Here is a 26,078-nt window from a genome sequence, read left to right as displayed (position 1 = left end):
TCACCTCTCATTACGCTAACTCACCTCTCATTACCCTAACTCACCTCTCATTACCCTGTCATCCTAACTCACCTCTCATTACCCTGTCATCCTAACTCACCTCTCATTACGCTAACTCACCTCTCATTACCCTGTCATCCTAACTCACCTCTCATTACCCTAACTCACCTCTCATTACCCTAACTCACCTCTCATTACCCTGTCATCCTAACTCACCTCTCATTACCCTGTCATCCTAACTCACCTCTCATTACCCTGTCTTCCTAACTCACCTCTCATTACCCTAATTCACCTCTCATTACCCTAACTCACCGCTCATTACCCTGTCATCCTAACTCACCTCTCATTACCCTGTCATCCTAACTCACCTCTCATTACCCTGTCATCCTAACTCACCTCTCATTACCCTAACTCACCTCTCATTACCCTAACTCACCTCTCATTACCCTGTCATCCTAACTCACCTCTCATTACCCTGTCATCCTAACTCACCTCTCATTACCCTGTCATCCTAACTCACCTCTCATTACCCAGTCTTCCTAAATGTCTTTTTATAACTCACTTGTCACTATACAGGCCAAACCCCCCACCCCATCTTCCACTACATTACCACCGTCAATCCCTCTGTCAACAGAGGCCACCTCTACCTCTCCACTTTCTCCTCCTTCTCACTACATAGAAGTTGTGTTTCTCCCCACTGGGAACAGATGTCAATTCAACGTCTACTCCACGTTGGTTCAAGGTACTTTCATTGAAATGACGGTGAAACAACTTTGAAACAACTTTTCCCAGTGGGTCTGCTCTTATTTTAGATACGACCAATATGCAGATGTAGGATCTTAATTTGATCACTCTTTTGTTGCTCAGAATTTTCCTGCAGGGTAGGAAGAACAGATGAGCTTCGGGATTAACATAAATTCACTGAAAACCTACGTTAACACATGGTTATATTGACAGTATTCCACTTTACATGGGGCGTTCTTTTGTCCAGCTAATAGACTAACCACCGATGAAGCAACATCATGGACGATACGTTAAAATCCTGTTGCTGCAGGAGTGTTTTGCCACGACAGCACTGGTCAAATTAAGATCCCACATCTGTACTATGTTTTTGTTAATTTGTTGATACATGACTAATATATATATATACAGTTGAAGTCGGAAGTTTACATACACTTGGTTGGAGTCATTAAAACTCGTTTTTCAACCACTCCACAAATTTCTTGTTAACAAACTATACTTTTGGCAAGTCGGTTAGGACATCTACTTTGTGCATGATACAAGTCATTTTTCCAACAATTGTTTTCAGACAGATTATTTCACTTATAATTTCACTGTATCACAATTCCAGTGGGTCAGAAGTTTACATAGACTAAGTTGACTGTGCCTTTAAATACCTTGGAAAATTCCAGAAAATTATGTCATGGCTTTAGAAGCGTCTGATAGGCTAATTGACATGATTTGAGTCAATTGGAGGTGTTCCTGTGGATGTATTTCAAGGCCTACCACAAAACTCAGTACCTCTTTGCTTGACATCATGGGGAAATCAGCCAAGACATCAGAAAAATAATTGTAGACTTCCACAAGTCTGGTTCATCCTTGGGAGCAATTTCCAATCGTCTGAAGTTACCACGTTCATCTGTACAAACAATAGTATGCAAGTATAAACACCATGGGACCACGCAGCCGTCATACCGCTCAGGAAGGAGATTAATGTACTTTGGTGCGAAAAGCGCAAATCGATCCCAGAACAACAGCAAAGGACCTTGTGAAAATGCTGGAAGAAACAGGTACAAAAGTATCTATATCCACAGTAAAATGAGTCCTATATCGACATAACCTGAAAGGCCACTCAGCAAGGAGTAAAAACCGCCATAAAAAAGTCAGACTACGGTTTGCAACTGCACATGGGGACAAAGTTCGTACTTTTTGGAGAAATGTCCTCTGGTCTGATGGAACAAAAATAGAACTGTTTGGCCATAATGACCATCGTTATGTTTGGAAGAAAAAGAGGGACGCTTGCAAGCCGAAGAACACCATCCCAACCGTGAAGCACAGGGGTGGCAGCATCATGTTGTGGGGGTGCTTTGCTGCAGGAGGGACTGGGCCACTTCACAAAATAGATGGCATCATGAGGCAGGAAAATTATATGGATGTCTTGAGATGTTGCTTCAATCTATCAATCAGGAAGTTAAAAGCTTGGTCGCAAATGGGTCTTCCAAATGGACAATGACCCCAAGAATACTTCCAAAGTTGTGGCAAAATGGCTTAAGGACAACAAAGTCAAGGTATTGGAGTGGCCATCACAAAGCCCTGACCTCAATCCTATATAAAATGTGTGGGGAGAACTGAAAAAGTGTTTTGCGAGCAAGGAGGCCTACAAACCTGACTCAGTTACACCAGCTGTGTCAGGAGGAATGGGCCAAAATTCACCCAACCTATTGTGGGAAGCTTGTGGAAGGCTACCCAAAACGTTTTACCCAAGTTAAACAATTTAAAGGCAATGCTACCAAATACTAATTGAGTGTATGTAAACTTCTGACCCACTGGGAATGTGATGAAAGAAATAAAAGCTGAAATAAATAATTATCTCTACTATTATTCTGACATTTCACATTCTTAAAATAATGTGGTCATCTTAACTAACAGGGATTTTTTACTCTGATTAAATGTCAGGAATTTTGAAAAACTGAGTTTAAATTTATTTGACTAAGGTGTATGTGAACTTCCGACATCAATTGTATATATAAAAAATAATCGGTTTCATATGAAAATGTGTACATATGAATCTGAAAAATAGGTAATGTATCTTAGTTTCTGTCCAAAACGGCAGTGTTAGTTATTTTGGAACTTCTTATTGAACACAGAACCACATGTGACTGAAGTGTGTAATTATAGTGGTTCTCTGTTCTGAGATGTGAAGATGTGTTCTCCTGCCAGGCTTGCTGGCAGGTCAAGGGGCCAGGCGAGGCGATGCGATGCCAATCTTGTCCAGCTGGTACTTTTTCGGACGGCTATGACTCTGATCAATGCCGCCCACATTCCTCCTGTGGGGTCCTCAACAAAAAGGTTGTGACCTCTGGTACATCGCACTCTGATGCTGTCTGCGGAGACTGTCTGTATGGGTATGTATCCACATACAAGACAATCTCTACCCTCTCCCTTTGTAATCTCAATATTCACCAAACAAGTCCGACAAGTATCAACAAGCACCGACAAGCATGTGTTTTTCTTCATAAGCCACATTAGATACAGGCAAAACGGTTGAATGATTCTTCTGCTGTAAAACTATACTGCAACACAATAATCTCTCTCTCTCGGTGGCCCTGCTTAGTAAACAGGTGTATTACTGTGGTCCTACATCTCCATATATAGACACCAGCCCTGCTTAGTAAACAGGTGTATTACTGTGGTCCTACATATCCATATATAGACACCAGCTCAGCTACCTGACTGTAGCACTGAAGTATCAAATCAAATCAAATCTAATTGTTCACACGTGTGTAGCGGGTGTAGCGAAATGCTTGTATCCTGACCAGTCACTGTATAGCCCGGTTAGCATGTCTCTACCCTCCGACCAGGACCACCGCTCTCTACAGAAATAGACTGTTGACCTTTAAATACGGTCAGTTGGAAAAGTTTTACTTACTAGGACTTTGATATGGGGTTGTCTCACCTAGCTACCTTAAGACGAATGCACCAATAGTAAGTTTGTCTGGATAAGAACGTCTGCTAAATGACCATGAAATGAATACACTGCTATGATAACATGGTATTGTTCTGTTGTGATATTAATATGTGCCTGTGTTGGTGCCACCAGGTTCCACCCCACTGCTGGGAGGACAGCCTCCACCCTGGCCTGTGTGAGAGGTGAGTGTGGACAGAATCAATATCACACCAACAAATAGTTGAATCTGTTATGTTTCCACTGGAGGAATAATGGTTTTAACAGGGCCATATTCTCTCACTCTCTCTCCCCCTTATCTCTCCCCAGCCCCCCCTGCCCAATCTATCCACGTGCGCGTGGTGCGTACGGTGGATAAGGGTTCGACGGGCAGTGGCGGCCAGCCGGTGAACGGTACAGCAGTGCGGAGCCCGGAGGAGAAGAGTACAGAGTATGCCGTGTTCGCCCTGGTGCCAATCTTCTGTGTGATGGGACTCCTGGGGATCCTCATCTGTAATATCCTCAAGAAGAAAGGATACAACTGCACTGCTGAGAAGGAGGGAGGAGACGAGGAGAATGCTACACCACAGAAAGATGGTGAGCGAGAGAGAGGAGAGAGACAGAGAGAGAGAGAGACACAGAGAGAGAGAGAGAGACACAGAGAGAGAGAGAGAGAGAGACACAGAGAGAGAGAGACAGAGAGAGAGAGACAGAGAGAGAGAGAGAGACAAAGAGACAGAGAGAGAAAGAGACAGAGAGAGAAAGAGACAGAGAGAGAAAGAGAGAGAGACACAGAGACAGAGAGAAAGAGATACAGGTATCTGGGCTGTGCCTTTTTAGATTTTCTCTTGAATAAGTGTTTTCAAGGGTCCTTACAACAATGCATGAACTGATATTTTGGATGACCAGAGGAGACACCAGGGCCCAGTTTCTCATGACCAGAGGAGACACCAGGGCCCAGTTTTTCATGACCAGAGGAGACACCAGGGCCCAGTTTTTCATGACAAGAGGAGACACCAGGGCCCAGTTTTTCATGGCCAGAGGAGACACCAGGGCCCAGTTTTTCATGGCCAGAGGAGACACCAGGGCCCCGTTTTTCATGGCCCGAGGAGACACCAGGGCCCAGTTTTTCATGGCCCGAGGAGACACCAGGGCCCTGTTTTTCATGGCCCGAGGAGACACTAGGGCCCAGTTTTTCATGGCCCGAGGAGACACCAGGGCCCAGTTTTTCATGGCCCGAGGAGACACCAGGGCCCAGTTTTTCATGGCCCGAGGAGACACCAGGGCCCAGTTTTTCATGGCCCGAGGAGACACCAGGGCCCAGTTTTTCATGGCCAGAGGAGACACCAGGGCCCAGTTTTTCATGGCCCGAGGAGACACCAGGGCCCAGTTTTTCATGGCCAGAGGAGACACCAGGGCCCAGTTTCTCATGACCAGAGGAGACACCAGATAAGGGAGTTAAGGCAATAAATAGGCCATGGTGGCGAAGTAATTACAATATAGCAATTAAACACTGGAATGGTAGATGTGCAGAAGATGAATGTGCAAGTAGAGATACTGGGGTGCAAAGGAACAAGATAAATAAATAAATACCAGTATGGGGATGAGGTAGGTAGATAGATGGGCTGTTTACAGATGGGCTATGTACAGGTGCAGTGATCTGTGAGCTGCTCTGACTGCTGGTGCTTAAAGCTAGTGAGTGAGATATGAGTCTCCAGCTTCAGTGATTTTTGCAGTTCGTTCCAGTCATTGGCAGCAGAGAACTGGAAGGAAAGACGACCAAAGGGAGAATTGGCTTTGGGGGCGACCAGTGAGATATACCTCCTGGAGCGCGTGCTACGAGTGGGTGCTACTATGGTGACCAGTGAGCTGACATAAGGCGGGGCTTTACCTAGCAGAGACTTGTAGATAACCTGTAGCCAGTGGGTTTGGCGACGAGTATGAAGCGAGGGCCAACCAACGAGAGCGTACAGGTCGCAATGGTGGGTAGTGTATGGGGCTTTGGTGACAAAACGGATGGCACTGTGATAGACTGCATCCAGTTTGTTGAGTAGAGTGTTGGAGGCTATTTTATAGATGACATCACCGAAGTCGAGGATCGGTAGGAAGGTCAGTTTTACAAGGGTATGTTTGGCAGCATGAGTGAAGGATGCTTTATTGCGATATAGGAAGCCAATTCTAGATTTAATTTTGGATTGGAGATGATTAATGTGAGTCTGGAAGGAGAGTTTACAGTCTAACCAGACACCTAGGTATTTGTAGTTGTCCACGTATTCTAAGTCAGAGCCGTCCAGAGTAGTGATATTGGACAGGCGGGTAGGTGCAGACAGCGATCGGTTGAAGAGCATGCATTTAGTTTTACTTGTATTTAAGAGCAATTGGAGGCCACGGAAGGAGAGTTGTATGGCATTGAAGCTTGCCTGGAGGGTTGTTAACACAGTGTCCAAAGAAGGGCCGGAAGTATACAGAATGGTGTCGTCTGCGTAGAGGTGGATCAGAGAATCACCAGCAGCAAGAACAACATCATTGATGTATACAGAGAAGAGAGTCGGCCCGAGGATTGAACCCTGTGGCCCCATAGAGACTGCCAGAGGTCCGGACAACAGGCCCTCCAATTTGACACACTGAACTCTTATCAGAGAAGTAGTTGGTAAACCAGGCGAGGCAATCATTTGAGAAACCAAGGCTGTCGAGTCTGCCAATATGAATGTGGTGATTGACAGAGTCAAAAGCCTTGGCCAGGTCAATGAATACAGCTGCACAGTAATGTTTCTTATCGATGGCGGTTAAGATATCGTTTAGGACCTTGAGTGTGACTGAGGTGCACACATGACCAGCTCTGAAACCAGATTGCATAGCGGAGAAGGTATGGTGGGATCCTTTAATGACATACAATCCTGATTTAAGGTTAGATTGGATTACCAAATCCTTATCCCTATCCGGAGGATCAGAATCACATTTTTCAGATTAGAAAACTCCCAATTCTAACATTTAACCCTATCCTATTGTCAAAATTAGATCATATCACTTTACAAAAACTGGGTCTTGACAGTAACCCTGACTCCTCAGACTCTATTTCAAACCTGGCATCTATTTTCAAAGCCTTCCCCCAATATGGGTAACCTAGTTTTAGCTCTTCAATGGTTGCTTAGAAAGGCACACAGCTTTATACGTAAGGGGATACACATGGGCATCGCATGTCCTGTTGCTCACACACTGGGAAGCAGAACACAAGGAGGGCCCTGAAGGAACATACTATTATGTCTCTAAGGGCAGAGAGAAATGAAGGTCCCCCTGGTACAGATGGTAGCTGTGTCACGACTACACCTCTCACGATCACAGGGCACAAACACATCTCTTCTTTCAGCCCTTTTCATAGACAGTAGTCATGTTAGACTATAAGCCATGTAGACAGTGTGGTGGTGGGAACTAAACGCTGTTGTATTAACTCTGACGCTTGGGAATGACACATTCTAACCCCCTACAGGTCAGAGGGCACCTCTCTGGAAATACAATGCATTCCAAATCATACATCACACACACACACACTCCTAATCTGGTTGGCAGTCTCCACCTCCTTGTCTGGTGTTGCTAGTGTCTGTCTCCACCTCTTTGTCTAGTGTTGCTAGTGTCTCAGTCTCCATCTCCTTGTCTGGTGTTGCTAGTAACTCAGGCTCCATCTCCTTGTCTGGTGTTGCTAGTATCTCAGGCTCCATCTCCTTGTCTGGTGTTGCTAGTATCTCAGGCTCCATCTCCTTGTCTGGTGTTGCTAGTATCTCAGGCTCCATCTCCTTGTCTGGTGTTGCTAGTATCTCAGGCTCCATCTCCTTGTCTGGTGTTGCTAGTATCTCAGGCTCCATCTCCTTGTCTGGTGTTGCTAGTAACTGTTCAGTTCAGTTGAGCGTACTAGTGCTTCGTCCGTCTACCGAAAGTTGATGCTGTTGCTATGCAATCTCTTGCTAGCTAGTTAGCATAACACATAACTAGCTAGACATTTTACGACTTCGGGTGTGTTATTAAAGTTAATCTAGAATGCCAGAGTGTGCAAATCCAGAGCGTTATCAGATTGTCTGTTCGTAAATTCATAGCGTTTCACTCTCGGGGCTTACACTGGACGCTCTGGCCGAGGAGGAGGGTTGATCCAAGCGTTCTGACCTCACAACGGCAGTCAAGCACCCAAGCTAACTGGCTAACATTGGCTAGCTTGCTAGCTACTTCCATCACAAATGAGAGAACACCTCACTCTGACCATTTTACTCACCCTAGCAGAGCTGGTTAGGCTGTTTTCATGTTATCTAGAGTGTTGGTGACTGTAACTGTGCTGCTGGCAACAATTGAATTACACTTGTTTTTGCTGACGTTTAGTGACACCGGCCATATTCAACGGGTGTTGTGTGTTCGTAAATTCATCAGTTATTCTGCGCTCTGGCACACTCAGACGAGAGTGCTCTGAAATCGGAGTAGATTGCCAGAATTAACAATGTCGATTGAAAACTCACAACTATACCACTTAGCTAAGAATGACATAAATAATCAAATCAATAAATGCTGGGTAGTTAGTTAGATAGCATATAGTTAATATACTGCCTGGCAAGTTCCATGTATTAGTAGCCAACTAACATTAGGATGGTAACTAGCTAACATACCGGTACATACTGTAATGATATGCGGTTCGTAAGGACAGCGTAGCTAACAAATTGTTAGCCAACACAACGTGTAACGTAACTTATTTGAAAAGTCATTACTTTATTACATTGCTCAACATTTTCTCAACATTTGTCATAATTAGTTAAAGTAATGAATTTGTATCCACTGTCGTCTGACTATTTTTCGCCATTTTCTTCAAATCTGAAAGCGTTGTGAAGCCACGCCCATTTTCAGAAGAATTTGCATTATGGGCCCTAAAAGCACAGAAATAGTCTCCACTGCAAATATACTTTGTATTTTGGTGAATTTAGTATGACATCTGGGAACTTTTAGCATACTAACTATATCCATACTATGACCAATAAGCATACTACATACTCAATTTACATCACAAATAGTACGGTTAGTGAGGTTAGTATGAGTAATGGAACACAGTTCTTGTATTGTGAAACCGTAGCTGCCCTGTAGCATGGAGAAACACCCACCCCTCCTTCTTCTCTATCAATCTATCTCTCCTTTCCCAGATCAATTATTCAATCATTTATTCTCTCCTTTCCTATCTCTCATATCATCCACTTATCCTCTCCTTTCCTATCTCTCCTATCATCTACTTCTCCTTTCCTTTCCTATCTCTCCTATCATCCACTTATCCTCTCCTTTCCTATCTTTCCTCTCTCCTATCATCCACTTCTCTCCTTTCCTATCATCTACTTCTCCTTTCCTATCTCTCCTATCATCCACTTATCCTCTCCTTTCCTATCTCTCCTATCATCCACTCACCCTCTCCTTTCCTATCTTTCCTATCATCTACTTCTCCTTTCCTTTCCTATCTCTCCTATCATCCACTTCTCCTCTCCTTTCCTATCATCTACTTCTCCTTGCCTTTCCTATCTCTCCTATCACCCACTCATCATCTACTTCTACTTCTCCTTTCCTATCTCTCCTATCACCCACTTATCTTCTCCTTTCCTATCTTTCCTATCATCTACTTCAAATCAAATTTATTAATTTATTTATTTTTTATTTATATAGCCCTTCGTACATCAGCTGATATCTCAAAGTGCTGTACAGAAACCCAGCCTAAAACCCCAAACAGCAAGCAATGCAGGTGTAGAAGCACGGTGGCTAGGAAAAACTCCCTAGAAAGGCCAATACCTAGGAAGAAACCTAGAGAGGAACCAGGCTATGTGGGGTGGCCAGTCCTCTTCTGGCTGTGCCGGGTGGAGATTATAACAGAACATGGCCAAGATGTTCAAATGTTCATAAATGACCAGCATGGTCGAATAATAATAAGGCAGAACAGTTGAAACTGGAGCAGCAGCACAGTTAGGTGGAAGTTGAAACTGGAGCAGCAGCATGGCCAGGTGGACTGGGGACAGCAAGGAGTCATCATGTCAGGTAGTCCTGGGGCATGGTCCTAGGGCTCAGGTCCTCCGAGAGAGAGAAAGAAAGAGAGAAGGAGAGAATTAGAGAACGCACACTTAGATTCACACAGGACACCGAATAGGACAGGAGAAGTACTCCAGATATAACAAACTGACCCCAGCCCCCCGACACATAAACTACTGCAGCATATATACTGGAGGCTGAGACAGGAGGGGTCAGGAGACCCCTTTCCTATCTCTCCTATCATCCACTTATCCTCTCATTTCCTATCTTTCCTATCATCTACTTCTCCTTTCCTATCTCTCCTATCATCCACTTCTCCTCTCCTTTCCTTTCCTCTCCATCATATCATCCACTTCTCCTCTTCTCTCTCCCCTCCCTGCTCCATCCCTCTGTGTCAGTGTGTTGCTGTGTGTTTGGACGTGTTCCAGGTCTCAGGTCTTTAGGGTTTACTGTTGCGTGCAGCATTGAGGGCAGCTGCTGCAGTGGTGCAGAGACAGACAGAAAGAGAGAGAATGAGAGAGAGCGAGATGTGGGGGGGGGGGGGTAAAGAGAGGAGGATGGTGTCAAGTGATGGGTAATAGTGAAAAAGAAAAGGAACTATGAAAGATGAAGAGGGGAGAGCGAAGAGCAATACTGGGTGATAGAGGAAATGAGGCAGCAGAGGTTAGAACTCATCTAATTAACATCCCTCCTGTTCATCCATCTATCTCTCTCTCTCCCCTTCTCTCTCTCCTCTCTCTCCCCTACTCTCTCTCTCTCCCCTACTCTCTCTCTCTCCCCTACTCTCTCTCTCTCCCCTTCTCTCTCTCCTCTCTCTGCTCTCGCTCTCTCTCTCTCCCCTACTCTCTCTCTCTCCCCTACTCTCTCTCTCTGTATATATGCTTACATAACAGTGCTGTCTGACAGTGGGCTAGTCCTGAGTGGGCTGAAGAGAAATCCCTTACACCAGCACTTTACTCGTGTGTGTGTGTGTGTGTGTGTGTGTGTGTGTGTGTGTGTGTGTGTGTGTGTGTGTGTGTGTGTGTGTGTGTGTGTGTGTGTGTGTGTGTGTGTGTGTGTGAGAGACACCTTTTCCTATGTCAGTTCTCTTTTAAACTCCACTCAAGGGGAACACTCATTTGAGAACATGGGGTTGTACAAGCTCTACAGAATACGTATCTGCTAGCATTAGCTGGCTGTGATACATATCTGCTAGCATTAGCTGGCTGTGATACATATCTGCTAGCATTAGCTGGCTGTGATAAATATCTGCTAGCATTAGCTGGCTGTGATACATATCTGCTAGCATTAGCTGGCTGTGATACATATCTGCTAGCATTAGCTGGCTGTGGTACATACCTGCTAGCATTAGCTGGCTGTGATACATATCTGCTAGCATTAGCTGGCTGTGATACATATCTGCTAGCATTAGCTGGCTGTGGTACATATCTGCTAGCATTAGCTGGCTGTGGAAACACACAGAGATGGGTCAACTCAGGCTGCTGCTGAGATATTGTTGTCCATGGAGACCAACACACACACTCTAGCAAACACTGAGTGTTGAATGGAGCGTGTAGTGGAGTGAGCTATTCTAGTGCCCCCATCTGATCACCTCTGGTGCTATGGGTTGGTGCCGGTTGCTAGAGAGACATCTATTCTCTGTTGGTTGCTCTCATACATACATACCTTTATCAGAGAGGCTGAATACAGAGCGAGACAGATCGCGAGAGAGAGAGAGATACAAAAATATTTTCTGTGTAGAACGTAAAACACCAAACAATGCATGCAGAGTAGAATTAGGCCGATACCTGCTAATGATCAAAATCCAGAAAAGAGGCCCAAATTCTACAACCACATTAACTGAAGCGATTCCGAAACCTTCCATAACAATGCCATCACCTACAGAGAGATGAACCTGGAGAAGAGTCCCCTAAGCAAGCTGGTCCTGGGGCTCTGTTCACAAACACAAACAGAGCCCCAGGACAGGAACGCAATTAGACCCAATCAAATCATGAGAAAACAAAAAGATTATTACTTGACACATTGGAAAGAATTAAGAAAAAACAGCGCAAAACTGGAATGCTATTTGTCCCTAAACAGAGAGTACACAGTGACAGAATACCTGACCACTGTGACTGACCCAAACTTAAGGAATGCTCAGTGAGCATAGCCTTGTTATTGAGAAAGGCCGCCGTTGGCAGACATGGCTCTCAAGAGAAGACAGGCTATGTGCACACTGATCACAAAATGAGGTGGAAACTGAGCTGCACTTCCTAACCTCCTGCCCAATGTATGACCATATTAGAGACACATATTTCCCTCAGATTACACAGATCCACAACGAATTTGAAAACAAACCCAATTTTGATAAACTCCCATATCTACTGGGTGAAATACCACAGTGTGATGTCATAGCAGCAATATTTGTGACCTGTTGCCACAAGAAAAGGGCAACCAGTGAAGAACAAACACTGTTGTAGGTACAACCCATAATTATGTTTATTAATTTTCCATTTTGTTCTTTAACCATTTGGACATCGTTACAACACTGTAAAAATACAGAATATGACATTTGAAATGTATTTATTCTTTTGGAACTTCTGTGAGTGTAATGTTTACTGTTACTTTTTGTTTATTTCACTTTTGTTTATTGCTTTGGCAATATTAACATATGTTTCCCATGCCAATTTAGCCCTTAAATTGAAATTAAATTAGAGAGAGAGAATTTCAGAACTCCCGAACAGAACGGGAGATTTAGCAAGTTTACTCATCTCTGTTGGTGTGCAACAGACCTACAGTTTTTTCACATACATCACACTGAAGTGTCACTCAAACACATACATCACACCTATTCAAATAGACAAAGACCGTCTTCATGATTTCCTTTGCCTCCTCTTTAATGAAAAGTAATTTTGGTTCAAATCCCTGTGGAATGTTTCCTTATTTCTAAACCCAGTTCAGTCCCTGTCTGGTTCCCCGGTCGGTTACTTAAAAATGGCCTGTCTTTTTCTCTGGGTAGTAATGTTGAATATTTCTCTCCCTCCGTCTCTCTTTCTTTCTCTCTTTCTCCCTCACTCCCTCTGCGCCCCCCCCCCCTCTCTCTCCCCTTCCCTCTCTCTCTCCCCTTCCCCCTCTCTCTCTCTCTCTCTCTCTCTCTCTCTCTCTCCCCTTCCCTCTCTCTCTCCCCTTCCCTCTCTCTCTCCCCTTCCCTCTCTCTCTCCCCTTCCCTCTCTCTCTCTCCCCTTCCCTCTCTCTCTCTCTCTCTCTCTCTCCCATTCCCTCTCTCTCTCTCTCTCTCTCTCTCTCTCTCTCTCTCTCTCTCTCTCTCTCTCTCTCTCTCTCTCTCTCTCCCCTTCCCTCTCTCTCGCTCTCCCTCTCTCTCTCTCTCTCCCTCTCTCTCTCTCTCTCCCCTTCCCTCTCTCTCTCCCCTTCCCTCTCTCTCTCCCCTTCCCTCTCTCTCTCCCCTTCCCTCTCTCTCTCCCCTTCCCTCTCTCTCTCTCCCCTTCTCTCTCTCTCTCTCTCTCTCTCTCTCTCTCTCTCTCTCTCTCTCCCCTTCCCTCTCTCTCCCTCTCTCTCTCTCTCTCTCTCTCTCTCTCTCTCTCTCTCTCCCCTTCTCTCTCTCTCTCTCTCTCTCCCTCTCTCTCTCTCTCTCTCTCTCTCTCTCTCTCTCTCTCCCCTTCTCTCTCTCTCTCTCCCCTTCTCTCTCTCTCTCTCTCTCTCTCTCTCCCCCTCTCTCTCTCTCTCTCCTTCCCTCTCTCTCTGTAGGTAACGCTTGTCCCTACATCGTAGACGATCCTAATGAAGACACCATCAGTGTTCTAGTGCGCCTCATCACAGAGAAGAAAGGTACTAGTTCATTTATGATGACGTCACTGTTTCTGATGATGTCACTGCTTCTGCTTATGTCATAGGCCTGAGCGTAAAGCAACCCCTAGCCTTTACCCCTTCTGTGTTGGTGATCTGAAAGTGAAAATGATGGGTGTAGGCTCTCCTATGCCCATTACAAGGCCAGGTTTAGGCATATTGCCTAGTCTGTTCAGATCTGCAAACACAGAGAGACGTCTCTGCTAATAGGTTTGTGGGTTTTGAAACCACTAACTTCATCAATACGAGATAATAGCCAATTGAGTTTGAGCGCGGTCATCACACTGATCTGATTTCATCCACTGTCAAAAATATCTTCCCTAAAGAATCTCTCTCTCTCTCTGTGTGTGTGTGTGTGTGTGTGTGTGTGTGTGTGTGTGTGTGTGTGTGTGTGTGTGTGTGTGTGTGTGTGTGTGTGTGTGTGCGTGCAATCACTCCTACAGTTATGTATGTAGTAATTCTCGGCAGTATTTGCTGAAGTGCTGTATGTGTTGTAGAGAATGCTGCTGCCCTGGAGGAGCTGCTACTGGAGTACGAGAGTAAACAGATGGCCATCAGCAAAGCCTCCTCAATCAAGTGAGAACCCTATATATAATACATGCATAGACATACCTACCTTAAACAGTGTTCTGCTTAGTCCTATTGGGTGAGAGCAATGCCTGTACTCAGAACCTTCACAAAGTATTCATACCCCTTGACTTATTCTACGTTGTGTTACAGCCTGAAGTCAAAATGGATGACATGTATTTATTGCTCACCCATCTACACAATAATGACTAAGTGAAAATGTGTTTTTAGATTCTTTTTTTGCAAATTTATTGAAAATTAAATACAGACGTATCTCATTGACATAAGTATTCACACCCCTGAGTCAATACTTTGTAGAAGCACCTTTGGCAGTAAATACAACTGTGAGTATTTCTGGATAAGTCTCTAAGAGATTTCCACGTCTCGATTTTGCAACATTAGGCCATTTTTATTTTCTAAATATGTCAAGTTCTGTCAAAATGGCTGTTGGTCATTGTTAGACAGTCATTTTCAGGTGTTGCCATAGATTATCAAGTATATTTAAGACAAAACTGTAACTCGGCCACTCAGGAACATTCACGGTCTTCTTGGTAATCAACTCCAGTGTAGATTTGGCCTCGTGTTTTAGGTTATTGTCCGGCTGAAAGGGAAATGAATCTCCCATTGTCTGGTGGAAAGCAGAGTGAACTAAGTTTTCCTTTAGGATTCAGCCTGTGCTTAGCTCCTTTCCTTTCTTTTTTATCCTGAAAAACTTGACAGTTCTTTAACAATTACAAGCATACCCATAGCACGATGCAGTCACCACTATGCTTGAAAATATGGAGTGGTCCTCAGTAATGTGTTGTGTTGGATTTGCCCCAAACATAGCACATTTGCAGTATTACTTTAGTGCCTTGTTGCAAACAGGATGCATGTTTTTGAATTTCTTATGTACAGGCTTCCTTCTTGTCACTCTGTCATTTAGGTTCGTATTGTGGAGTAACTACAATGTTGTTGATCCATCCTCAGTTTTCTCCTATCACAACCATTAAACTTTGCAACAGTTTTAAAGTCACCATTGGCCTCATGAAATCCCTGAGTGGTTTCCTTCCTCTCCGGCAACTGAGTTAGGAAGGACGTCTGTGTCTTTGTAGTGACTGGGTGTATTGATACACCATCCAAAGTGTCATTAATAACTTAACCATGCTCAAAGGGATATTCAATGTATTTTTATATTTTATTTTTACCTATCTACCAATAGGTGCCCTTCCTTGCCAGGAATTGGTCTTTGTGGTTGAATCTGTGTTTGAAACTTCACAGAAGTTTCAAATTCAACCGAGGGACATTACATATAATTGTAAATGAGGTAGTCATTCAAAAATCATGTTAAACGTTATTGTTGCACACAGGATGAGTTCATGCAACATACACATTCAGAAAAGTCCACTTTAACATTGTGGGTATTGTGAGTAAGCCAGTGACAAAACATCTTTATTCAGGCTCTAACACAACTAAATGTATTCATACATGGTGTTCATGTATTATATCTGTTTCCATGTTATCCATGACTTTCTAGTAGAATAGACCATAATGGTTCATGAGAAAACAGCCTAATCAAGTAATCAATTACCACCAGTTTGAAACCAGAACATTGACAACAAATATATTGTAAAATACATATATTTTCCTTAGTTTGTAGAAAATATTAAAATATATAATCTTCATATTAAAACGCCAGTGGTATTCACTAAGTTGACAGTTTATATTTAGTATAATGATTTACAGCTTTGTCATTCTATTTTTTTATTTTAAAATCATCTTGCTTAATTATTTCATATTTGACATGTGGTAAAGCCTCACAGTGGACCAGAGATAATTAGACACCTGAGATAATCTGAAGTACTCAAAAAGGGCCACTAGATGTTTTGTGATAAATGACAAAAAAAATATTGAAAGATACAAGCATTCTGGTAGCTTACTGGTAAACTTAGAAAGTTTCCAGTAATATCCCCTCCCTTTGAGACCCTATTCCTATGTGAAGACTCAATAGCACATCTAAGCCAAATGAAGTCCGTTAAGATGGTGTGTCATGAAGACATGACAGTTTGAGCTACTCCAGGAAGTGATGTTGCAGGCTAGCTCAGTGCTGCCGCCTCTCATTGAGTAACTCAAGTTAAAGGCCGACCGGGGTACTGCAGGCTACAATTAATCAGGGCTGTCAAACTCCTTCCATGGAGGGCCTAGTGTCTGCTGGTTTTAGTTTTTTACTTTCAATTAAGACCTAGACAACCAGTTGTGGAAAGAGCCTTTCTAATCAGTAACCTTAGTTCATCAATCAAGTGCAAGGGAGGAGTGAAGACACTCGCTCCTCCGTGGAATGATTGTCGTCAAAACATGTTTTTATTTATACGAAGACTGACCACACAGTTTTCTTTTTTCCATTCACTAAAATGGTGGAACCTGTTTTCTGCTAACAATGCCTACAGTAGCGCGGTCGGCCTTGAACTCCTGTGTCTTCACACACACTGACTGACGGGTTCTCTATACCCTGTGCTGTAAAACACAGGTTACAGGACAAGGTGTAAAACACAGGTTACAGGACAGGGTATAGAGAACAGGTTACAGGACAGGGTATAGAACACAGGTTACAGGACAGGGTATAGAGAACAGGTTACAGGACAGGGTATAGAGAACAGGTTACAGGACAGGGTATAGAGAACAGGTTACAGGACAGGGTATAGAGAACAGGTTATAGGACAGGGTATAGAACACAGGTTACAGGACAGGGTATAGAGAACAGGTTACAGGACAGGGTATAGAGAACAGGTTACAGGACAGGGTATAGAGAACAGGTTACAGGACAGGGTATAGAGAACAGGTTATAGGACAGGGTATAGAACACAGGTTACAGGACAGGGTATAGAGAACAGGTTACAGGACAGGGTATAGAACACAGGTTACAGGACAGGGTATAGAACACAGGTTACAGGACAGGGTATAGAACACAGGTTACAGGACAGGGTATAGAGAACAGGTTACAGGACAGGGTATAGAACACAGGTTACAGGACAGGGTATAGAACACAGGTTACAGGACAGGGTATAGAACACAGGTTACAGGACAGGGTATAGAGAACAGGTTACAGGACAGGGTATAGAACACAGGTTATTGGATAGGGTATAGAACACAGGTTACAGGACAGGGTATAGAACACAGGTTACAGGACAGGGTATAGAACACAGGTTACAGGACAGGGTATAGAACACAGGTTACAGGACAGGGTATAGAACACAGGTTATTGGATAGGGTATAGAACACAGGGTATAGGACACAGGTTACAGGACAGGGTATAGAACACAGGGTATAGGACACAGGTTACAGGACAGGGTATAGAACACAGGTTATTGGATAGGGTATAGAACATAGGTTATTGGATAGGGTATAGAACACAGGTTACAGGACAGGGTATAGAACACAGGTTACAGGACAGGGTATAGAACACAGGGTATAGAACACAGGTTATTGGATAGGGTATAGAACACAGGTTACAGGGCAGGGTATAGAACACAGGTTACAGGATAGGGTATAGAACACAGGTTACAGGACAGGGTATAGAGAACAGGTTACAGGACAGGGTATAGAACACAGGTTACAGGATAGGGTATAGAACACAGGTTACAGGACAGGGTATAGAGAACAGGTTACAGGACAGGGTATAGAACACAGGTTACAGGACAGGGTATAGAACACAGGTTACAGGACAGGGTATAGAGAACAGGTTACAGGACAGGGTATAGAACACAGGTTACAGGACAGGGTATAGAACACAGGTTACAGGACAGGGTATAGAACACAGGTTACAGGACAGGGTATAAAGAACAGGTTACAGGACAGGGTATAGAGAACAGGTTACAGGACCGGGTATAGAACACAGGTTATTGGATAGGGTATAGAACACAGGTTACAGGACAGGGTATAGAACACAGGTTACAGGACAGGGTATAGAACACAGGTTACAGGACAGGGTATAGAACACAGGTTACAGGACAGGGTATAGAACACAGGTTATTGGATAGGGTATAGAACACAGGTTATTGGATAGGGTATAGATACAAGGGTATAGGACACAGGTTACAGGACAGGGTATAGAACACAGGGTATAGGACACAGGTTACAGGACAGGGTATAGAACACAGGTTATTGGATAGGGTATAGAACACAGGTTATTGGATAGGGTATAGAACACAGGTTACAGGACAGGGTATAGAACACAGGTTACAGGACAGGGTATAGAACACAGGGTATAGAACACAGGTTATTGGATAGGGTATAGAACACAGGGTATAGAACACAGGTTACAGGACAGGGTATAGAACACAGGGTATAGAACACAGGTTATTGGATATGGTATAGAACACAGGGTATAGAACACAGGTTACAGGACAGGGTATAGAACACAGGTTACAGGACAGGGTATAGAACACAGATAACAGCAGAAGGATATAATGTGCAGCTTAATGGAAACGCCCTTCAGATGTTCTGAAATGTTCTGCTGTTCTCTCCTGTGAGTTTGTGACATTGCCTGTCAGCTTGCGTTCTGGAACGCTCTACATGCTCACACACACACACACACACGCACACAAACACACATACCTTTTCTGTGGTCCAGGGATAACCAGAGGTTAGTGGGGGTCGTTGGGGTCAGAGAAGCATCACAGGACCCTCCCACACAATGGAACAATAGGCAGCTCTGCACTGAGTGGTTTCATAAAGGCTGGGATGGCAGAGCCGCTTGGACACTGTGCATTTTAATAAAGGGAGGCTCTGCCCGTTGCCAGGCGTTTCACTGGTAGGCTAGGGGCTTCAGTAGGCCAAGGGATTCAGTAGGCCAGGGGATTCAGTAGAACAGGGGCTTCAGTAGACCAGGGGATTGAGTAGACCAGGGGATTGAGTAGACCAGGGGCTTCAGTAGGCCAGGGGATTCAGTAGAACAGGGGCTTCAGTAGACCAGGGGCTTCAGTAGGCCAAGGGTTTCAGTAGGCCAGGGGCTTCAGTAGGCCAAGGGTTTCAGTAGGCCAGGGGCTTCAGTAGGCCAAGGGTTTCAGTAGGCCAGGGGATTAGGTAGACCAGGGGCTTCAGTAGACCAGGGGCTTCAGTAGGCCAGGGGCTTCAGTAGGCCAGGGGCTTCAGTAGGCCAGGGGCTTCAGTAGGCCAGGGGATTGAGTAGACCAGGGGCTTCAGTAGACCAGGGGCTTCAGTAGACCAGGGGCTTGAGTAGACCAGGGGATTGAGTAGACCAGGGGATTGAGTAGGCCAGGGAATTCAGTAGACCAGGGGCTTGAGTAGGCCAGGGGATTGAGTAGGCCAGGGATTTCAGTAGGCCAGGGGATTGAGTAGACCAGGGGATTGAGTAGACCAGGGGCTTCAGTAGGCCAAGGGTTTCATTAGGCTAGTGGGGTTGGTTTCTGAAGAGGGCGATGTAGTTGGACAGAAACCAGATGTGAGGTATTGCTGTCTGTCCCTACCCTATTACACACACACGCCAAAACCATGTAAATGTGTGTGTTTTGCATGTGAGAAGCACTATGGTCATTTCCCCGTCTGTGCATACCTGCTTGTGTGTGTGTGTGTGCCTGCATACCTGCTCATACATGTTCTCTCTCTCTCTCTCCCAACTCCAGGTTCCCAGTGCTGTCTCCGTTGACTCATTTCCTCTCCTTACCCAGACTATGTCCTCACCAGTCTCACCTCCACACCATCTCTGGTCTGTCTGGCCTGTCTGGCCCCCGACACGGCTACTGCTGCTCCCGCTGTGCCCAGAAGAAATGGCCCCCCCATCCTCCTGCCCCCCCTCGGCCCCCTCAAACCCCCAAAGTTCCTCCTGACACCCCTCAAACCCCCTCAGTCTCTCCTGTTACCCCCTCTGGACCTCCAGACCCTCCAGAAGACCCCTCTCCTGCCCCCCGTGGACACACACCACTCCACCACTAAGATCTCCCAGAAGCCCAGGGCTGGGTCAGGGTTACTCCCTGAAGGGAAGTGGAGGATTCCTGGGGAGGTGACCCGGTCTGTTGGGAGGTGAGGATGGAAACACACACATACTGTTGCTAAGTGTGAGCATTGTGTACATACAGTTGAAGTCGAAAGTTTACATACACCTTAGCCAAATACATTTAAACCCAGTTTTTCACAATTCCTGACATTTAATCCTAGTAAAAATTCCCTGTCTTAGGTCAGTTAGGATCACCACTTTACTTTAAGAATGTGAAATGTTAGAATAATAGTAGAGAGAATTATATATTTCAGCTTTTATTTATTTCATCACATTCCCAGTGGGTCAGAAGTTTACATACACTCAATTAGATATTTGGTAGCATTGCCTTTAAATTGTTGGGTCAAATGTTTTGGGTAGCCTTCCACAAGCTTCCCACAATAAGTTGGGTGAATTTTGGCCCATTCCTCCTGACAGAGCTGGTGTAACTGAGTCAGGTTTGTGGGCCTCCTTGCTCGCAAACACTTTTTCAGTTCTGCCCACACAGTTTCTATGGGATTGAGGTCAGGGCTTTGTGATAGCCACTCCAATACCTTGACTTTGTTGTCCTTAAGCCATTTTGCCATAACTTTGGAAGTATTCTTGGGGTCATTGTCCATTTGGAAGACCCATATGCGACCAAGCTTTAACTTCCTGACTGTCTTGAGATGTTGCTTCAATATATTCACATAATTTTCCTTCTCATGATGTCATCTATTTTGTGAAGTGCACCAGTCTCTCCTGCAGCAAAGCACCCCCACAACATGATGCTGCCACCCCCCTGCTTCACGGTTGGGATGGTGTTCTTCAGCTTGCAAGCCTCCCCCTTTTTCCTCCAAACATAACGATGGTCATTATGGCCAAACAGTTATATTTTTTTTCATCAGACCAGAGGACATTTCTCTAAAAAGCACAATCTTTGTCCCAATGTGCAGTTGAAAACCGTAGTCTGGCTTTTTTATGGCGGTTTTGGAGCAGTGGCTTCTTCCTTGCTGAGCGGCCTTTCAGGTTATGTCGATATAGGACCCGTTTTACTGTGGATATACAGTGGGGCAAAACTGTATTTAGTCAGCCACCAATTGTGCAAGTTCTCCCACTTAAAAAGATGAGAGAGGCCTGTAATTTTCATCATAGATACACTTCAACTATGACAGACAAAATGAGAAGAAAGCAATCCAGAAAATCACATTGTAGGATTTTTTATGAATTTATTTTCAAATTATGGTGGAAAATAAGTATTTGGTCAATAACAAAAGTTTATCTCAATACTTTGTTATATACCCTTTGTTGACAATGACAGAGGTCAAACGTTGACTCAAATGATGTAAATTATCCTATCAGACACTTCTAAAGCCATGACATAATTTTCTGTAATTTTCCAAGCTGTTTAATTAAAGGCACAGTCAACTTAGTGTATGTAAACTTCTGACCCACTGGACTTGTGATACAGTGAAATAATCTGTCTGTAAACAATTGTTGGAAAAATGACTTGTGTCATGCACAAAGTAGATGTCCTAACCGACTTGCCAAAACTATAGTTTGTTAACAAGAAATTTGTGGAGCGGTTGAAACTTCTGACAGAGTCAGGGCGGTTAAACTTCAGACTTCAACTGTACGTAGGCATATCCATGCACCGTATATCCATGCACCGTATATCCATGCGCCGTATATCCATGCACCGTATATCCATGCGCCGTATATCCATTCACCATATATATCCATGCACCGTATATATCCATGCACCGTATATCCATGCGCCGTATATCCATGCACCGTATATCCATGCACCGTATATCCATGCGCCGTATATCCATGCGCCGTATATCCATGCACCGTATATATCCATGCACCGTATATCCATGCACCGTATATCCATGCGCCGTATATCCATTCACCATATATATCCATGCACCGTATATACCCATGCACCGTATATATCCATGCACCGTATATATCCATGCACCGTATATATCCATGCACCATATATATCCATGCACCATATATATCCATGCACCATATATATACATGCACCGTATATCCATGCACCGTATATCCATGCACCGTATATATCCATGCACCGTATATATCCATTCACCGTATATATCCATGCACTGTATATATCCATGCACAGTATATATCCATGCACCGTATATCCATGCACCAATCTTCCGTTTGGTTGACAGGTTTCAGGTGGCTCAGATTCAGGAGCAGAGGCCTGGTTCCGTGGAGATGACGTTCTGCCCAGAGTTGAGTGACTCAGACTCAGTGGAGGATTCAGCTCTGCTGGGGGCGAACAAGTCATCCTCGTCATCATCCTCACCAGCTGCCAGGGGTACACAGGAGGTGATGGTTACTTCCTGTCTTGCTGATACTCCCTCTCGTTTTATTTTCACCTCCTCTCTTCCTCTTTCCAGTCCACAGAACAATCTGCTTCTTGAGTTCTCTCAGGAGACCCTGGCAGCACACAGAGGAGATCATATTCTTCTAGTGACTGCTGAATTATGGAATAGTAACACATTGCCTGTCATTGTGGTGCTGGGAAGAACTCCCTCAACAACACACACACACTCCATAGTTAATCATCAGTGACAAAAACACACACGTCTAGCTCAGCACGTTTAAACGTGACACACTTACGGTTTGTCAGTGCTGACGAGTGAATGAATTAAATTGTATTTTTGCATCAAATTGCCAGTTGGCATCCCATCCCTGACAGTTAGTGAGGAAGCTACTGGCCCCTGGTGGTGACATTGGGAACACACACACACACCACCTCTCAAGTCCTGCCTGTAAGTCACATTCCCATGAAGCAACATCCTGTGAGTCAACGATCAACCATTCTAATAATCTCTCTCTCTCGCTCTCTGTCTCTCTCTCTGTCTGTCTCTCTCTGTCTCTCTGTCTCTCTCGCTCTCTCTGTCTCTCTCTCTCTCTGTCTCTCTCCTATCTGTCTCTCTCTTATCTGTCTCTCTTATCTGTCTCTCTCTCTCTCGCTGTCTCTCTCCTCTCTGTCTCTCTCTCTCTGTCTCTCTGTCTCGCTCTCTCTCTCTCTGTCTCTCGCCTATCTGTCTCTCTCTCTGTCTCTCTCTCTCTCGCTCTCTCTCTTTCCATCTCTCTCTCTCTCTTTCCACTTGCTCTCTCTCTTACAGGTTAACAGCTAAACATTCGCAGAGAGGAATGCTGGGTAAAAATAACTCTACCTCGCTGATCGATGGATGTGATGGGATTCCAAAATGGCGACCAGAGAAGTTGTGATTTGGGAAGTTAGCCTGGGTGCTTGTTGGGAAGTTAGCCTGGGTGCCAGACAAAGGGAAACCCTTGTATTTTTAACACAAACAAGTTGTATCTATTCCTATTGTCTTTAGAGGCAGGGAGAAGAGAGGAGGACAAATTATGAATTAACCCAACCGTGTGGTCAACACAGTCTGCACTCGACACTGTGCAATACACACACACACACACACACACACACACACACACACACACACACACACACACACACACACACACACACACACACACACACACACACACACCTACACACACACACCTACACACACACACCTACACACACACCTACACACACACACACCTACACACACACCTACACACACACATCCACCTACACACACACCTACACACAAACACACACCCACCTACACACACACACACACCTACACACACACACACACACACCTACACACACACACACACACACACACACACACCTACACACACACACACGCCCACCTACACACGCACACACACACCCACCTACACACACACACACACACACACACACCCACCTACACACACACACACACACACACACACACACACACACACACACCTACACACACACACACACCTACACACACACACACACACACACACACACACACACCTACACACACACATCCACCTACACACACACACACACACACCTACACACACACACACACCCACCTACACACGCACACACACACCCACCTACACCTACACACACACACACACACACCCACCTACACACCTACACACACACACACACACACACACCTACACACACACACACACACACACACACCTACACACACACACACCTACACACACACACACACACACACACACACACACACACACACACCTACACACACACACACACCCACCTACACACGCACACACACACCCACCTACACCTACACACACACACACACACACACCCACCTACACACCTACACACACACACACACACACACACACACACACACACACACCTACACACACACACACCTACACACACACACACACACACACACACCTACACACACACACACCTACACACACACACACACACACACACACACACACACACACACACACCTACACACACACACACACCTACACACACCCACACACACACACACACCTACACACACACACACACACACACACACCTACACACACACACACACACACACACACACACACACACACCTACACACACACACACACACACACACACACCTACACATACACCTACACACACACACACACACACACACACACGCACACACACACCTACACACACACACACACACACCTACACACACCTACACACACACCTACACACACACACCTACACACACACACACGGGGGTAGGCCTACACACATAGAACACATACAAAAAAGAACAAGTATTATTCTAGGAAACGACTCCAATTTGTAGTGTAGAGAACTTTTAATCATTTTTCTAACACTTTCAGCTGTTTTGACTTGTTATATTTGAAACGCTGATTAGCGTAAGTTTTAGGCCTTCTTGATAATGTTGAATGTAGTCTCCAACATTGATAGAGAGACATAATAATATACAAACAGCATGAACTTCATGTTGTACTCTTTAGCTCTTATAGATGGCATTTAACTTCATTTAGTTTCTGATTAAAGTTGAACATGTGGTAACAGCAGTGTAAATGACTGTATATATGTACATAGGGCTGTGAATATTGAAACTCTTAGATTTGACCAGAGGAGGGTCGGACAGCGACAGGGAGAGAGTCAGGGAGAGAGTCAGGGAGGAGGTCAGGGAGAGAATCAGGAAGAGAGTCAGGACGGAGTCGGGGACAAGGTCAGGACAAAGTCAGGACAGAGTCAGGGTCAGGGACAGGAACAGAGTCAGGGACAGAGTCAGGGACAGAGTCAGGGACAGGACAGTCAGGAACCGCGTCAGTCAGGGACAGGACAGAGTCAGTCAGGGACAGGACAGAGTCAGTCAGGGACAGGACAGAGTCAGGGACAGGACAGTCAGGGACAGCGTCAATCAGGGACAGGGTCAGGAACCGAGTCAGGGACAGCGTCAGTCAGGGACGGGACAGGACAGTCAGGAACAGCGTCAGTCAGGGACGGGACAGGACAGTCAGGTACAGGACAGTCAGGGACAGGGTCAGGAACCGAGTCAGGGACAGCGTCAGTCAGGGACAGGACAGGACAGTCAGGGACAGCGTCAGTCAGGGACAGCGTCAGTCAGGGACAGGACAGTTAGGGACAGGACAGTCAGGGACAGGGTGTGGGTTTGCCAGTAGTTTGCAGTGCCTCTTTTGACGCACTTAAGTATGTCCCAGGCATTTTCGGGGAGATGTGCTTTGTCCTGTGACTTCCTCTCTCCTGGCGTGTCACATCTAGGATCAGTTGACCCTCCCAGCTACACTGACCATTGATCAGTGGCATCCTACTCCATGTGGCACTTAGCTCAAACCATGACCTCACTTCCTGCCTTGTGACAATTGCCTTTCAACAAACAGACTAAGTTATTAGGATAATCAACAAGTCTCTTTTGCCCCCACAGATAAAGCACTACAGATGTATTATTCATTCCGTTTTCAGTCAACTGTTATTACATATTGCTACGCACACAAACACACACACACACACACACACACACACACACACACACACACACACACACACACACACACACACAAACTGTCTTACTCCTCCAA

At 45.0% G+C, this 26,078-nt stretch overlaps 1 pseudogene; it reads left to right on the top strand.

Annotated features, from left to right (window-relative positions):
- The window catches only part of LOC109878863 (tumor necrosis factor receptor superfamily member 19L-like), a 57,821-nt pseudogene extending 34,555 nt beyond the window's left edge, over positions 1-23,266 (top strand).
- Positions 23,267-26,078: the final 2,812 nt, after the last annotated feature.

The sequence above is a fragment of the Oncorhynchus kisutch genome, linkage group LG15, assembly GCF_002021735.2.
Source record: "Oncorhynchus kisutch isolate 150728-3 linkage group LG15, Okis_V2, whole genome shotgun sequence".
NCBI classification, from domain to species: domain Eukaryota; kingdom Metazoa; phylum Chordata; class Actinopteri; order Salmoniformes; family Salmonidae; genus Oncorhynchus; species Oncorhynchus kisutch.
The sequence above is the reverse complement of the archived record's forward strand: the minus strand, read 5'-3'. Positions and strand labels throughout refer to the sequence as shown.